Source organism: Delphinapterus leucas, chromosome 15, assembly GCF_059928025.1.
Source record: "Delphinapterus leucas isolate spDelLeu-1000000601 "Yukka" chromosome 15, BTC_Dleu_Yukka2, whole genome shotgun sequence".
Lineage (NCBI taxonomy): Eukaryota > Metazoa > Chordata > Mammalia > Artiodactyla > Monodontidae > Delphinapterus > Delphinapterus leucas.
The window spans coordinates 27,061,035-27,076,426 of record NC_143143.1 but is presented as its reverse complement, the minus strand read 5'-3'; the positions used below and the strand labels follow the sequence as shown (position 1 = coordinate 27,076,426).

General features: G+C 40.3%; 1 non-coding gene across 1 annotated transcript; it reads right to left on the bottom strand.

Annotated features, from left to right (window-relative positions):
* Positions 1 to 8,464: 8,464 nt before the first annotated feature.
* LOC115803786 (U6 spliceosomal RNA) lies at positions 8,465 to 8,571 on the bottom strand. The gene has a single exon (XR_004024580.1). It is a non-coding gene; the product is annotated as a U6 spliceosomal RNA (small nuclear RNA).
* Between the last annotated feature and the right edge of the window lie 6,821 nt (positions 8,572 to 15,392).

Below are 15,392 nucleotides of genomic sequence, written 5' to 3'. Positions count from 1 at the left end.
ATTGGAGAGAGAAGACTTTGGGAGAGAAAGACGTCATGGGTTGAGGGAAACAGAAGCTAGAGACCTAGCTTAGTTCTCTTGGCTGTGCAGTTTCTCCTCACATCTTTTACAAGAAGCAATAGGAGATGTCCCAGAAGATTGTAGGGTTTGCACAGAGAATGTCATGATTCTCATAGCATTTTGGCTATTGAATCTACACTTCCTCTACCCTAACCTGTGAAATCTGTGAAAGCAAGAATTTTGAGGAGAGAAAGGGGAAGAGAGAGAAAACATGGAAAGGAACATAAGAGAGGAGGAAGAGGATGAGAATAAAAGAGAGAATGGAGAGAGAGTTAGTGAGAGAGAGAGAGAGTAAAAGGAAGAGAATATGAGAGGGAGAGGGAGGGAGATTCACTGAGGCCATAGACCAATGTTTTCTGCTAAATAGAGTAAGCGAGACCAACCTGCATCCTTGGAAGAAAAGACGCTATGGCCCATATTATTGCTCCTAATCATACATTGCACTAAATGCAAACCTATTATCTGTTCAATTTCATTTCAGTACAATTCACTGTACTGCCGCAGCCTCACTTTCCAGCTGAGGTGCCACTTTTGTAAGCAAAAGTCAAACTCCATACAGCAAAGATTTGGCTTCTTAGCAACTGAAAGAAGTTAGGCTGAAGAAAAGAAAATAAAGTACATGGCATTGCAGAGTTAAAGAATAGAGATACTGATGCATTGCATTTGGAAGCAACAAACAAAAAGCAAACCCCAACAAATCCATGCCATGCCATCTGCAATCAATATGCATCATTACATTTAATGAGATGGCTGGGTTCTGGGAGAGTTCCAAGCCAGTGGTTCTCAACCTTCCCTGCGCAATGTAATCACCTGAGAGCTTTCAAAAGAAAAAAATCTCAGTGCCCAGGTTGTACTCCCCAGACCGGTTAAATCGTGGGACCCAGGCATCAGTATTTTCAAAGCCCCCCAGGTGACTCTAGTGTGTAGCCAAAGCTGACAACCTCTGATCTTAGATAACCCAAAAAGCCAAGTCATAACGTTTCCAAACTCTGTAACCTGACTGCAGCGGGTAAGGTAGCATAAGAGATGACGGCACCTGTTGGGTAATTAAGGTAACATGTCAGGAGATTATGAAAAGTCCATCTGTTTTGGATAGGTGATGCAGTTTAATCAAATGATATTCTTTATGAGCAACTATCCTAATTCCCTGACATTTGGTTTGCCCCCAGTGTTTGATGGCCCTTGTTTGCTGCTGTCTGTTCACGGCCATCTGCTGCCTGTGATTGCAGTGGAGAGGAGCGTCGTGCAGCCAGGTGAGGTGTGTAGTGTTGTGATTTTCCTGCCTATTAGTCTCCTAGGAGTGAAGGAGTCTGTACCAGGGCATGACCCTGCCCCTGTGGCTCAAGCACTCATTATTTACCTGTTATGGGTTGAATTGTGTCCCTGGTCAAATTCATATGTTGGATTCCTAACCCCCAGTGCTTTAGAATGTGCCTCCCTTTTTTTTTTAATGAAGTATAGTTGATCTACAGTGTTGTGTTAGTTTCATGTGTACAGCAAAGAATATATATTCTCTTTCAGATTCGTTTATAGGTATTACAAAATATTGAGTAGAATATGACCTTATTTGACCTTATTCAGAGTCGTTGCAGATATAATTAGTTAAGATAAGGTCATACTGGAGTAGGACGGTTCCCTAATCCAGTGTGAGTGGTGTGTTACAAAAAGTGGAAATTTGGACACAGAGGCATGCACACGGGCAGTACATCACATGAAGCTGAAAGCAGAGATTGGAGTGATGCACGTATACAAGCCAAGGAACACCAAAGATTGCCACCAAACCTCTAGAAGCTAGAGAAGAGGCATGTGACAGGCTTCCCTCACAGCCTTCAGAAGGAACCAACCCTGCTGACACCATGATTTCTGACTTCTGCCTTCCAGAGCTGGGAGACAATACATTTCTGTTATCTAAGCTACCCAGTTTGTGGTTCATTGTCACAGCAGTCCTGGCCAGTGAAGACAGCACCCCTGGCCAGTGAAGACAGCACCCCAGCCTGGAAGAACCAATTCTGCCCATTGACGGGAACAAGTAGAGGGTTTCAGGCCTGGGAGAGGACAGGCCCTAAACTAATCAACTGCCCTGGTTCTAACCCTGATTCCAAACCAATCCCCATAATTGTTGCTCCCAACCCCCTCGTGCTCATGGTATCCACTGCCCCCAGCAGTCCGACTTCATAGGCATGTGGCCTGTGCAGTGTCCATGGCTTTTCATTGGCTGAGTCCTTGCCAGGAAAGAGAAAGGAATCTTTCTTCTTCTTGATGGGCTGTGCACTTAGAAGGCCTCCGGGTGTGTTTTAATTCTCTGGTGTCGCCATCTTGAAATTCTGAATCATTTTCCTGGGCCCAGCATTTTCACTTTGCACTGGGCCCTGCAAATTCTGCAGCCAGTCCTGTTCCCAAGCCTCCCATTAATTTTCCTTCCTTTGATCAGATCCTATCTACTTCTTCATAGGGATTTCTCATTGTTTCTGGTCCAGTAATGTCCCTCTCTTTCTGTTTTCCAATGATGTTATGAAGGTTCCCTTTTTTTTTTTTTTGCGGTACGCGGGCCTCTCACTGTTGTGGCCTCTCCCGTTGCGGAGCACAGGCTCCGGACGCGCAGGCTCAGCGGCCATGGCTCGCGGGCCCAGCCGCTCCGCGGCATGTGGGATCTTCCCGGACCGGGGCACGAACCCGTGTCCCCTGAATCGGCAGGCGGACTCTCAACCACTGCGCCACCAGGGAAGCCCAATACTCACCTTTTGGTTTTAAATTCACATCTGTTATACTTTAAGCCTGTCTTTCCTGGTAGACCATGAACTCTTAAAGTTGGGATGATTCTGTTTTGTTCTATTGTTAAATCTCTGGAGCTTGACACAGTGCTTGGAACATACAGAGAAGGAATCAACACATTTGTCAAATGAGTTACTGACTGTTAGGTGCTCAGAAATGCTTACTTACTGCACGAAACTGGACCCATTCTCATAAACACCATGGGCCTCAGGAAGACTGCTTTAGGGAGGAAGAAACCAGGTGTGGGAAGTTGAGGTGACAGGTTCAGGGTCACATAAATAGTAACAGCAGTGCTAGAACTTTTTTATTATATTCAGAAAAAAATATTCCTTTCTATTTGGAACATGGCCCTGAAATGTGACCCTGACACATCCTAAATCGCATGACTCATACTTTGTCTTCCATGATCAAGAGCAGGGGAAAGTGTAACAAAGTAGAAGCCTTTATAACATAGGATTTTATGTTGAGCCCTGAGATGCTAACATCTCACAGAAACTCAAACTCTGCGGTGCCTGGATTTTCCAAATGGATGACTCTCCTTTTATTAGGAGCACAAACCAAACCAACCCCAAGGGCTCACGGCAGAACCTCGTTTGTCTCAGACACACTTGACTTGACTCTTCTTTCAAGATTTCCGTTGCCTAAACAGGGTGGCTATTCAACAAGCAGCAATATAGGGTATGGGTTCTATTTCTTATAAATCATGTACCACTCCATTGATTCTTTTTTTTTTAATCCTTATAAAATAGGTGACATTTTGTGTGTGTTTTTTTTTTATTTTTTAACATCTTTATTGGAGTATAATTGCTTTACAATGGTTAGTTTCTGCTTTATAACAAAGTGAATCAGTTATACATATACATATGTTCCCATATCTCTTCCCTCTTGCGTCTCCCTCCCTCCCACCTTCCCTATCCCACCCCTCTAGGTGGTCACAAACCACTGAGCTGATCTCCCTGTGCTATGCGGCTACTTCCCACTAGCTATTTATTTTACGTTTGGTGGTGTATATATGTCCATGCCACTCTCTCACTTTGTCACAGCTTCCCCTTCCCCTTCCCCATATCCTCAAGTCCATTCTCTAGTAGGTCTGTGTCTTTATTCCTGTCTTACCCCTAGGTGCTTCATGACCTTTTTTTTTTTCTCTTAGATTCCACATATATGTGTTAATAAACAATATTTGTTTTTCTCTTTCTGACTTACTTCACTCTGTATGACAGTCTCTAGGTCCATCCACCTCACTACAAATAACTCAATTTCGTTTCTTTTTATGGCTGAGTAATATTCCATTGTATATATGTGCCACATCTTCTTTATCCATTCATCTGTTGATGGACACTTAGGTTGCTTCTATGTCCTGGCTATTGTAAATAGAGCTGCAATGAACATTTTGGTACATGACTCTTTTTGAATGATGGTTTTCTCAGGGTATATGCCCAGTAGTGGGACTGCTGGGTTGTATGGTAGTTCTATTTGTAGTATTTTAAGGAACCTCCATACTGTTCTCCATAGTGGCTGTATCAATTTACATTCCCACCAGCAGTGCAAGAGGGTTCCCTTTTCTCCACATCCTCTCCAGCATTTATTGCTTCTAGATTTTTTGATGATGGCCATTCCGACCGGTGTGAGATGATATCTCATTGTAGTTTTGATTTGCATTTCTCTAAATGAGCATCCTTTCATGTGTTTGTTGGCAATCTGTATATCTTCTTTGGAGAGATGGTTATTTAGGTCTTCTGCCCATTTTTGGATTGGGTTGTTTCTTTTTTTGATATTGAGCTGCATGAGCTGCTTGTAAATTTTGAAGATTAATCCTTTGACAGTTGCTTCATTTGCAAATATTTTCTCCCATTCTGAGGGTTGTCTTTTTGTCTTGTTTATGTTTTCCTTTGCTGTGTAAAAGCTTTTAAGTTTCATTCGGTCCCATTTATTTATTTTTGTTTTAATTTCCATTTCTCTAGGAGGTGGGTCAAAAAGGATATTGCTGTGATTTATGTCATAGAGTGTTCTGCCTATGTTTTCCTCTAAGAGTTTTATAGTGTCTGGCCTTACATTTAGGTCTTTAATCCATTTTGAATTTATTTTTGTGTATGGTGTTAGGGAGTGTTCTAATTTAATTCTTTTACATGTAGCTGTCCAGTTTTCACAGCACCACTTATTGAAGAGGGTGTCTTTTCTCCATTGTATATCCTTGCCTCCTTTGTCATAGATTAGTTGACCATAGGTGCATGGGTTTATCTCTGGGCTTTCTATCCTGTTCCATTGATCTATATTTCTGTTTTTGTGCCTGTACCATACTGCCTTGATTACTGTCGCTTTGTAGTATAGTCTGAAGTCCGGGAGCCTGATTCCTCCAGCTCTGTTTTTCTTTCTCAAGATTGCTTTGGCTATTCGAGGTCTTTTGTGTTTCCATACAAACTGTGAAATTTTCTGTTCTAGTTCTGTGAAGAATGCCATTGGTAGTTTGATAGGGATTGCATTGAATCTGTCAACTGCTTTGGGTAGCACAGTCATTTTCACAATGTTGATTCTTCCAATCCAAGAACATGGTATATCTCTCCATCTGTTTGTATCATCTTTAATTTCTTTCATCAGTATCTTATAGTGTTCTGTATACAGGTCTTTTGTCTTCTTAGGTAGGTTTATTCTAGGTATTTCATTCTTTTTGTTGCAGTGGTAAATGGGAGTGTTTCCTTAATTTCCCTTTCAGATTTTTCATCATTAGTGCATAGGAATGCAAGAGATTTCTGTGCATTAATTTTGTATCCTGCTACTTTACCAAATTCATTGATTAGCTTTAGTCGTTTTCTGGTAGCATCTTTAGGATTCTCTATGTGTGGTATCATGTCATCTGCAAACAGTGACAGTTTTACTTCTTCTTTTCCGATTTGGATTCCTTTTATTTCTTTTTTTTCTCTGACTGCTGTGGCTAAAACTTCCAAAAGTATGTTGAATAATAGTGGCGAGAGTGGACATCCTTGTCTTGTTCCTGGTCTTAGAGGAAATGCTTTCAGTTTTTCACCATTGAGAATGATGTTGGCTGTGGGTTTGTCATCTATGGCCTTTATTATGTTGAGGTAAGTTCCCTCTATGGCTACTTTCTGGAGGGTTTTTTTTATCATAAATGGGTGTTGAATTTTGTCAAAAGCTTTTTCTGCATCTATTGAGATGACCATATGGTTTTTCTCCTTCAGTTTGTTAATATGGTGTATCACATTGCTTTGCTTATATTGAAGAATCCTTGCATTCCTGGGATAAACCCCACTTGATCATGGCGTATGATCCCTTTAATGTGCTATTGGATTCTGTTTGCTAGTATTTTGTTGAGGATTTTTGCATCTATGTTCATCAGTGATATTGGCCTGTAGTTTTCTTTCTTTGTGACATCTTTGTCTGGTTTTGGTATCAGGGTGATGGTGGCCTTGTAGAATGAGTTTGGGAATGTTCCTCCCTCTGTTATATTTTGGAAGAGTTTGAGAAGGATAGGTGTCAGTTCTTCTCTAAATGTTTGATAGAATTCGCCTGTGAAGCCATCTGTCAGGACCTATTTTTTTTTAATAATTTTTTATTTCTGATTACATTTATACATTGAGTTTGCAGCAGCATACTTTGTGTGTGGTATATCTTGTGGAATGAATGAATGGATGCATAAGTGACTCTGCAGGACCAGAAATGAAAGGTATCCTGTGGAATGCACCCCTGCTAGTAATCATACTAATCCTATGTGGAATATTATCCCTGATCTCTATTGGGTTTGACACTTCTCAAACACCTTGTTGGAAATGGAGACAGTAATTCAAAAGTAGCACTTAATCATAGTATTAGATGGTGCAGCTAAGTGTCATCATACACATGCTTCCACAAGGAAAGAAGCATATTATTAAAATTAAATCATCTGAGTAGATTGTATAAGGAATTGAGCATAGAATGATGCCTTCCCAGTTCAGGGTCTAAAAGACAGATTGAGAAATAAGTAACCCGGATTTGTAGATGAGGGCTTTGGTACCAATTGGCTGGGATTTGGGGGCAAGTCACTTTACCTCTCTGGGTCTCAGTTTCCTCCCCTGTAGAGGAAGGGGCGTAAAGCTGGTGGTTCCTCTGATTTTTCTTTTACCCCATCAAGCTGGAGCTAGATATCCCCCTCTGAAAACACAAGGTATTATAAGAAGAAGGAACTCAACAGAGAAGCACATCTTGTAAATGGTAGATATTTGATTCAAGCCCAGTCTTTCTTTACCCTCAATCCATTAACTTTCTACTATTATTTTATTTATGTCATCCCCCCTACCTGAAATTCCCTTATTCACTCAAAAACAATGAAATGCATCTTGGGTACCTGTAATGGTCCCTATTGTATTGAAATTTGCTCTCTGTACAAAGACCCAGAGCCCCCTCTTCCTCTCTGACCCTGTGAGATTTTCTGGCAAGCATTCTGCTGCCCTATACTCCTTCCTCAGCACCTAACCGTGCTCCCTAAAGTTCTACAACTTTGTAGTGTACACCCGTGGCCTCGTGGGTTGGGAAGGCTATATGACATAGCATAGAACATGAGCTGAGTCCCAGAGTCAAACAAACACATATAGGTTTTATATAGAGGTGAAGGTCCTCACCACTTTCTAGGTGTGTGACTCTGGACACAACACTTTATATCACTAAGCCTTAACTTGTTTATGTAAGGGGACAAAAAGGGGACAATGATGCTATTGTGAACATTGTTGGGTGCCTAACCAACAGTCATTCCGTCTTTGTTGACAGTAGGGTACTGTTTCATTCAGGCATTCAGGGCAAGGTGTCTTGTCCCAGGGGATGAATTTTGACTTCTAGATTGATCATAATAATCCTATTCCCATTTGTCAATGACTGCTTTAGATTAGGCCATATGACCATTTCTGGATCATGGGATACAAAGGGAAATCTACTGGCGAATACTGGGGAAAGATTTCCCTCCCTAACAAACAACAGGAGAGAGACTTGAGAAAAGAGTGAGCCCATCTTCCTTTCTTCATAATTTTAGATGTTACTGATCCTATGATTGTTGGCGCTATAGCAGCCGTTTACAGTAATGAGGGGAAAACCAAGAAAATCACAGAAAAGCCATACAGAGCCATGACAGTGTTTAGGTGCTGAATCTACTTTCTCTGAAACCTCTATCTCTAGATGTTTTATTAAATGAGAAATAAATATCTTTTACTGCTTAGACATTTTAACATTTTGTGGGATCTGAAAGTTACATTATGTTATATACACTCTTTAAGTCAAAGAATACAAAATTTAAAATATGAAAATCAGGTGTGAAAATAAATATTTATTTAGAATAAAAAGAAGCCGCAGCAGATTCCAAATTTTAAAAGCTGACAAATGTGCACATCACAAAATTTAAAAAATAATAGTTTTTATTAACGATTAATAAATCTCTGTAATATATATATTTTTAACATCTTTATTGGAGTAGAATTGCTTTACAATGGTGTGTTAGTTTCCGCTTTATAACAAAGTGAATCAGCTATACATATACATATATCCCCATATCCCCTCCCTCTTGCATCTCCCTCCCACCCTCCCTGTCCCACCCCTCTAGGTGGTCATAAAGCACCGAGCTGATCTCCCTGTGCTATGCAGCTGCTTCCCACTAAAAAATATGGACTGCGTCACGAATTTGCGTGTCATCCTTGCGCAGCGGCCATGCTAATCCTCTCTGTATCCTTCCAATTTTAGTATATGTGCTGCCGAAGCGAACACCTCTGTAATATTTTTATCCTATATGCTCAGGCTGCATACTCTGTCTTCATATGACAATAACTTGATAAAAATACTTTCTATAGAGAAAATAATTCTTTTTTTCTAGCATGGTTGATGAAAAATTAATACGGCTCTTGATGGTTTAGAAAATTTACTTTCAGTTCCACAACTCATTATTAGTAATGACATGTACATTTTTAGGATTATCACTAAATTTGGGAAAAGCTCTAATGAGTTTGTTTCATATATGAGTTGTATGCTTTAAAAGAACTTCCCATAGACTAGCTTCTGACTCCACATACTTCAAACTTAATTTCTCCTCAGTTACCTGCATTTCTTCTGTCCCCATTGCAATACCACCGCTGGCCCTGCTATTCTGGATCACAATACTAGATGAGTTAGCACAGTGTGGCAGGAGTATTCCTGGAAGCCATAGGGATAAGTCATTCACGGGTAGCTAGCTTAGAGTCACTTAACAATTCATGGAAATGAATGAGAACCACATAAACATATCCCACTAAACCCCATCCTGGTGTATTACTGCAGCTCAATCCCAAATCCCCAGATGCTCTCAGCCTCTCTAGCACTAACCAACATGAGGGGATGTGTAACAAAAAAGAACCCCCAGGAGAAAGAATTCCCAGGCTTAAACCATTGCTGTTCAAACATTTCACTTTTACAAAATTTCAAAACAACATGTGATGATGGAAACACACTGCTAGGGCCTTAGAAAGGACCCATGCAAGTGAGGGGGGCCGTAAAATGTAAGCTTTGTTTGCTTCACGTGAAATACATCTTCCTCTTATTACAGTCATGCCGTGAGAATTGAATGAACCCATAATATAAATAAGGTGCTTATTACAACGTCTGGCACATAATGAAGTTTGAAATATGGTAGGAACTATTATATTTTAGTAGTATTAGTATTATTTAAGATGGTACCTCCCACAGTACCCCTTTTTTTCCCTCCTGAATGTGTTTTCATTGCTGGGACCAAAGGACGGAAACAAGTGTTTGACCCACACCTCTGGGTAGATACACTTTTAGTTTTCCAAAATGAAATCTGTTCCTGATAGGGCTTTAGTTTTCAAGGGTTAAAAATTTCTAAGCCTGGTAAGGGTGAAGGTCTCTATAATCAGAGTGAACAGGAAATCAAAGTGACTTCTTTACAATCAATAGTTTTATGATTACTTTTTAAAATTACATCTTTGCCCTAAAATCGGCATGCTATATTTAGTCACCATCACCAAGAGACATCTGCCCAATGAGGCAACAGCACTTTTTATAAGTGATACGTCATCTATTTATTTCAGCAGCTAAGTACCTTCTGGCACAACAAACAGCCACCTTTGGAAACAAAGATGGAATTTTGGTTGCCTTAACAGATATGGGTTGTCTAAAATTACAGACAGCGCTAATTAACTGGAACACAGAATTAGAACCTAAAGTTCAGAAAAGATGCAAGAAAAATAGAGTGTCGGAAACTTTAGCACTGGAAAGCTAAGCTGACTGTTTCAAGGATGCTAAATGGATGATAAGAATTAGGTACCGTTGTTAAAACTCAATAAACAAAGCCTGACAGTTGTGGCTGAATTAGAACATTTGTTTGCTCAAAGAGAGGGTGTTTAAAGTAAACTCCCTTTCACTGATAAAAAATTATGAATAAAGCTAGTGAAAAAGATACTACTATCTGTGGGAGGGGAGACTGAAATTGACCATAATTTCATTTATGTTTGACTAACAAGAGAATTTTTTTCTGTCAAATACACCTTAATTCAAAGAAAATAGCTGTTATTAGTATTCTTGAATTTAGAAACTGAATGAATTGCTTGAAGTATTTAAAAAAATATTAGGAGAGGCTGGTGGAGTCTGGTCCTTCCAAGAGAGCCTGATTGGTGGAGTCAAGTGAAAAAGGCAAAGTTCTGAAGTTTCAAAGACTGGAACTTTTATCCTAGATGCATCGCTAATTCACTGGATGATCTTAGTCAAATTACCTAAGTGATCTGGCTAATAAGGACAATAATAATCCCTGCCTCCTTAGTTAATAATAATCATGGAACACTTTGAAAACTGGAAGGCACTGCATAAAAGGAAAAGTGGCAATGGCAGTAAAGCATGGTGATTAGGAGCCCAAAGTGTATGTGAGTCAGGACTAGCCTCTGCTGGAAGCTCAGCCACTAACCAGGTATGCGGTCAAGGGCAGAGTCCTTAACTTCTCTTCAGAAACAGCTCTAGCGATGGTCAGATGAGATGATGTACATGAATTAGTTAGTTCACCTGGGTGTATCAATAGCCCAAAATGGTAATAACTTAAATATAAAGAAGATGAGATCCAAGGCAAGCAGTCCAGGCTAGCCTCTCTGCTCCATGAGGTCATTCCTGGATCCAGGATCCTCCTTCCTTGTTGCTCTGCTATCCCTAGGCTGTCCTCATTTGCATCAGCAAAGATGGCTTGACAGCAATCTGAATTCCAAGCAGCAAGATGGAGGAAGGCAAGGTAAGGGGAATAAGGGCACCCCCTCCAATCTATCTATCTACGTACCTGCCTACCTATTATTTCTATCTACTTTTCTATAAATAACATGTTTGACTTTTATCATTATGAGCCTTAAAAATTAAACAATGTTTTTTTACAAGGCACTGAGTGTTGCAAAGTTCTGAAATGCTTGGAGACCGGTCACAGTCATTTTAGGCTCTTTAATGTCTGATCTGTCAGAGGGAGCCTTACCCTTGGGCTGCAGCAGCTAAGGGGAAGATGTCAGTCTGGGGAGACAAACTTGTCCCAATTTCCTGGGATGTTCTGCATTTCAGAACTAAAAGTCCTGTGTTCCATGATCCCCCCACTCAGTCCTGGGAAAACTGAGATGGTGATTCACCCAAGATGCCCTATCATGGGATTCCGAGAGACCTTTGGGGATAAAACTGGGTTGGAGCTTCAGGAGAACCAGTTGAGGCACCCGGGGTGTCAGGGATAGAAGGGGCTTTGAAAATATAGGTCAGACCATCATTTTATGGTTAGACTTGCTGTATATAAGAAAGGGAGAGATATGACCATGGTTATGCCATTCCTAAGTGGAGAGGTAGGTAGAATAAATTTCAGAAGACTGAGAAGGAGGCCATTCTCCAAACACACCTCCACCATGGGTCTGTCCTGGCATGGCCTTTCCCTCCCATCTAACAAGAAAGTCCATTCACAAGCTCTGTTGATGTGTTAGACCATGAATACTCAATCAGTGGAGAGGACCTACCAGTAGAACTCAAAGGTACCCAAAGCCTCTCCTCTTCTTTTTTCTTTCTTTTTTCTCCTATAATTCTTGTATTAATTGGAGCTCTGTTGATTACAGATGAAAGAAACATAACTCAAACTGGTTTCAGCAGGAAAAAGGAACTACATTGGCTCACATGACTAGATTCATAAATAATCCAGCTTCAGGCACAGCTGGATACAGGGGCTCAAATCACAGTTGCATCTGTGCTTCTATCTGAATAAGTTTTGTTCACTGGCAGATTCTTCCCCTCATGGTGACAAAATTGCTGCTGGCACCCCAGACTCACTCCCTTGAAACCCGTGGAAAGAGAGTTTCTCTTTTGTAGTACTCATAAAATTCCCAGAATTGAGTTACACAATTCTGACTTGGTCACACATGCCCATGATTAGGGTCAAAGAATGGAACATGCTGATTGGACGGCCTGCCTTGTGTGCTCATCCCTGGAGTGGGGGACTATGAGGTCAGCCCCACATGAGATCCATGGGCTGTGTGAGAGTAGAGAGGGCTGGTCTCCCAGATGAAAATATTGATGCTAAAGATGGAAGAAGGGAATACGGATGCTCAGTAGGCAAAAATCAGCAGATGTCCGTAACATCTCTTAAATTCTCTCCTCTCTTTTCTTTTTCTTCCTTCCCCTACCCTACATTCTCTTTCTCCCTCCTCCCTTCTCTTTCTCTCCCTCTGTGTCTCTCTCTTCGTCTCTGTCTGTCTCTCTTTGTATTTCTCTCACCGTGATAGCCATTATGCAAGATGCAAAGATGAACCTCTTGTGGTCCCTGACTTCAGGCAGTTCTCAGATTCAAGACGATGAGGGACAATTAGATAACAAACTCTAATAAAATGTGATATGCTTGGGGAATGCAGTCATACATATGCACATGAATAAATAAATAATGATTGAATGAATGAATGAAATGGTATAGTAGAGAAATATGCAAAATTCCCCCAGGCACACAGAAAAAGGAGGGATTAATTTCATCTGGATCAAGTGAACGCTCAGGGGAGTTTTCAAAAGGAGACATTTAATCTAACTCTGAAGGATGAGAAGTTTGTAATATTTTTCAGCAGAAAGAGACCCCCACGCAATCACAATTAAGGTCTTTATCCTTGGTTGCACGCCCACCTCCAAATTTCCTTGTGGAATTTGAAGAAAATCCCATGCTCAAAAATCAGGAAATTTGGACAAACACAGCCTGTCACTAAATTTAACCTCGTGTAAGTCATTTATCCCTTCTTGTCGTCAATTTTATCGTTTGTAACAGAAGCAGATGGAACTATTTCTGAGGCTCTTTATAGCTCTAAAGACAAGGAATTTCTCTCTCGAAAATATGAAAGACCCTTGCCTTAAAGAGTGAATGGAAGAATCTTTGATGCTGAGATTCTAGTTAAATGTGCATTGCTGCTTTGGGGAGTCTACAAGTATACATGTGGGGACAAACTGGTCTACCAGATGTCTGAGTCAGCTAGTTGATACTCTAGGTATCTATGAGTATATCCTTAATGGGATATTAAGGAGAAGAGGAAGCAAGATGTCCCTAAACTGAACCTGGGTCATCTTATCACATTGTCTGAAGTCATCCTGCGAAAGTAGCAACAACTAGAAGTGAAGGCAACTGCAGAGCCATTAGGGGATTTCTGTGACCAGATTAATCTGTTCTGAGTCCCACCGTTTAAGGATCATCTTGGTAAGTCTTTTTTGTGGCTTTCCCCCCCATGAGTTAAATTTTGCTTTCTTGTGGCTGAGATATCCCCCTTGGCCAACAAATGAGATAGAGTTAGGTGTCCTAAAATATGTGTACAGTTTTAAACTATCACCAGGTTCTGTTTTCACTTCTTAATTTAGTAAATAGGAGGAAAACAAATCCTCCACCACCTCTCTGTGTTGTAATCTTGTATTCAAAAGTCCTGTTGAGCTGATCTCCCTGTGCTATGTGGCTGCTTCCCACTAGCTATCTATTTTACGTTTGGTAGTGTATATATGTCCATGCCACTCTCTCACTTTGTCACAGCTCGGTGCTTTGTGACCACCTAGAGGGGTGGGATAGGGAGGGTGGGAGGGAGGGAGACGGAAGAGGGAAGAGATATGGGGACATATGTATATGTATAACTGATTCACTTTGTTATAAAGCAGAAACTAACACACCATTGTAAAGCAATTATACTCCAATAAAGATGTTTAAAAAAAAAAGTCCTGTTGAGAGAGCAGCATGACCCATGAAGCCCTGACTTTCCAACCACAGAAATTACTACCTCGACCTAATGATTACAATTTGTTATTGGTGTACAGCCCCAGCAGATGAGTAAGTTCTAGCATCCAGAGAGAAAGTGGACTTGAAAACAGGATGGAGTAGGTGTTCACAAATGCCCACATAGCATTCCTTGAAACAAGGGCTTTGAATTCCCTGGGGACATTATTAGCCTCATTTTAAACACAAGGAAATAGGCTCAGAGAAGTAAAATGACTCACCACGTCACACATCTAGGAAGTGGAATTGGTAAATTAGAGTTAGGGGTTCAAATTTTAAAAAAAAATTTTTGACTCTAGTGTTCTTTTCATTGTTCTTTGCCAAACTGATTTTCAAAAGCAAAACCAACACACCTACCAAAATGGCTAAAATGGAAAAGACAGAAAATACTAGTGGCAGGGATGAGGAGAACCAGGAACTCTCACATACAAGGGGTGGGCGTGTAAAGCGGCACAGTGGCTTTGAAAAACTGTTTAGCAACGTCTATTAAAACCACACTTATCCATTCTCCATGACCACTCATTCCACTGACAACAGTCATGTGTGCATATGTCCGCCCAAAGAAACGTTCAAGAATGTTTGTAACACTATTCATAACATCCCCAGACTGGAAGCTACACAAATTCCCATCAGCAGTAGAAGAGATAAATAAACCTTAGCATATTCGCATGGTGGGATATTTTATATATATATACATATATATGTATATATAGTATACATGCAACAACATATATATATATATAGTATACATGAAACAACATATATATATATGGTATTATACATGCAACAACATGAGTGAACCACACAAGTATAATATTGAGCAAAATAAACCAGACCCAAAAGAGTACGTACTGGAAGATTATATTTATCTAAAATTCAAAAACAGGCAAAGCTAATCTATGGCGTTAGAAGTCAGAATAGTAGTTCTCCTCGGGAAGGAGACGTGAGGGGGATGCTTGCTTCTTGGGTCTCGGTGATGTTCTCTGTTTCTTGACCTGGGGCTGCTTACATGACTGTGATCAGTTTGTGAAAATTCATTGAGCTGTACTCCTATGGCCTTGCCACCCTTTTATTATACATGAATAAAATCTCAAAGAGTAAAAAAAAAAAAAAGGCAAATTCACACAGTTAAGAAAGCTAGATTGTGGCTATCAGAAATATTTATAAATAATAAGAATAGTAGCTGACACTTTATCATAGGCCTACTTAGAGTCTTGAATTTGTATGTATTCGTTTATTTAATTCTTTCAACATCACAAAGTGAATAAATTGTTACTCCATTCTTAGAAAGTAAAACAAGACTCAA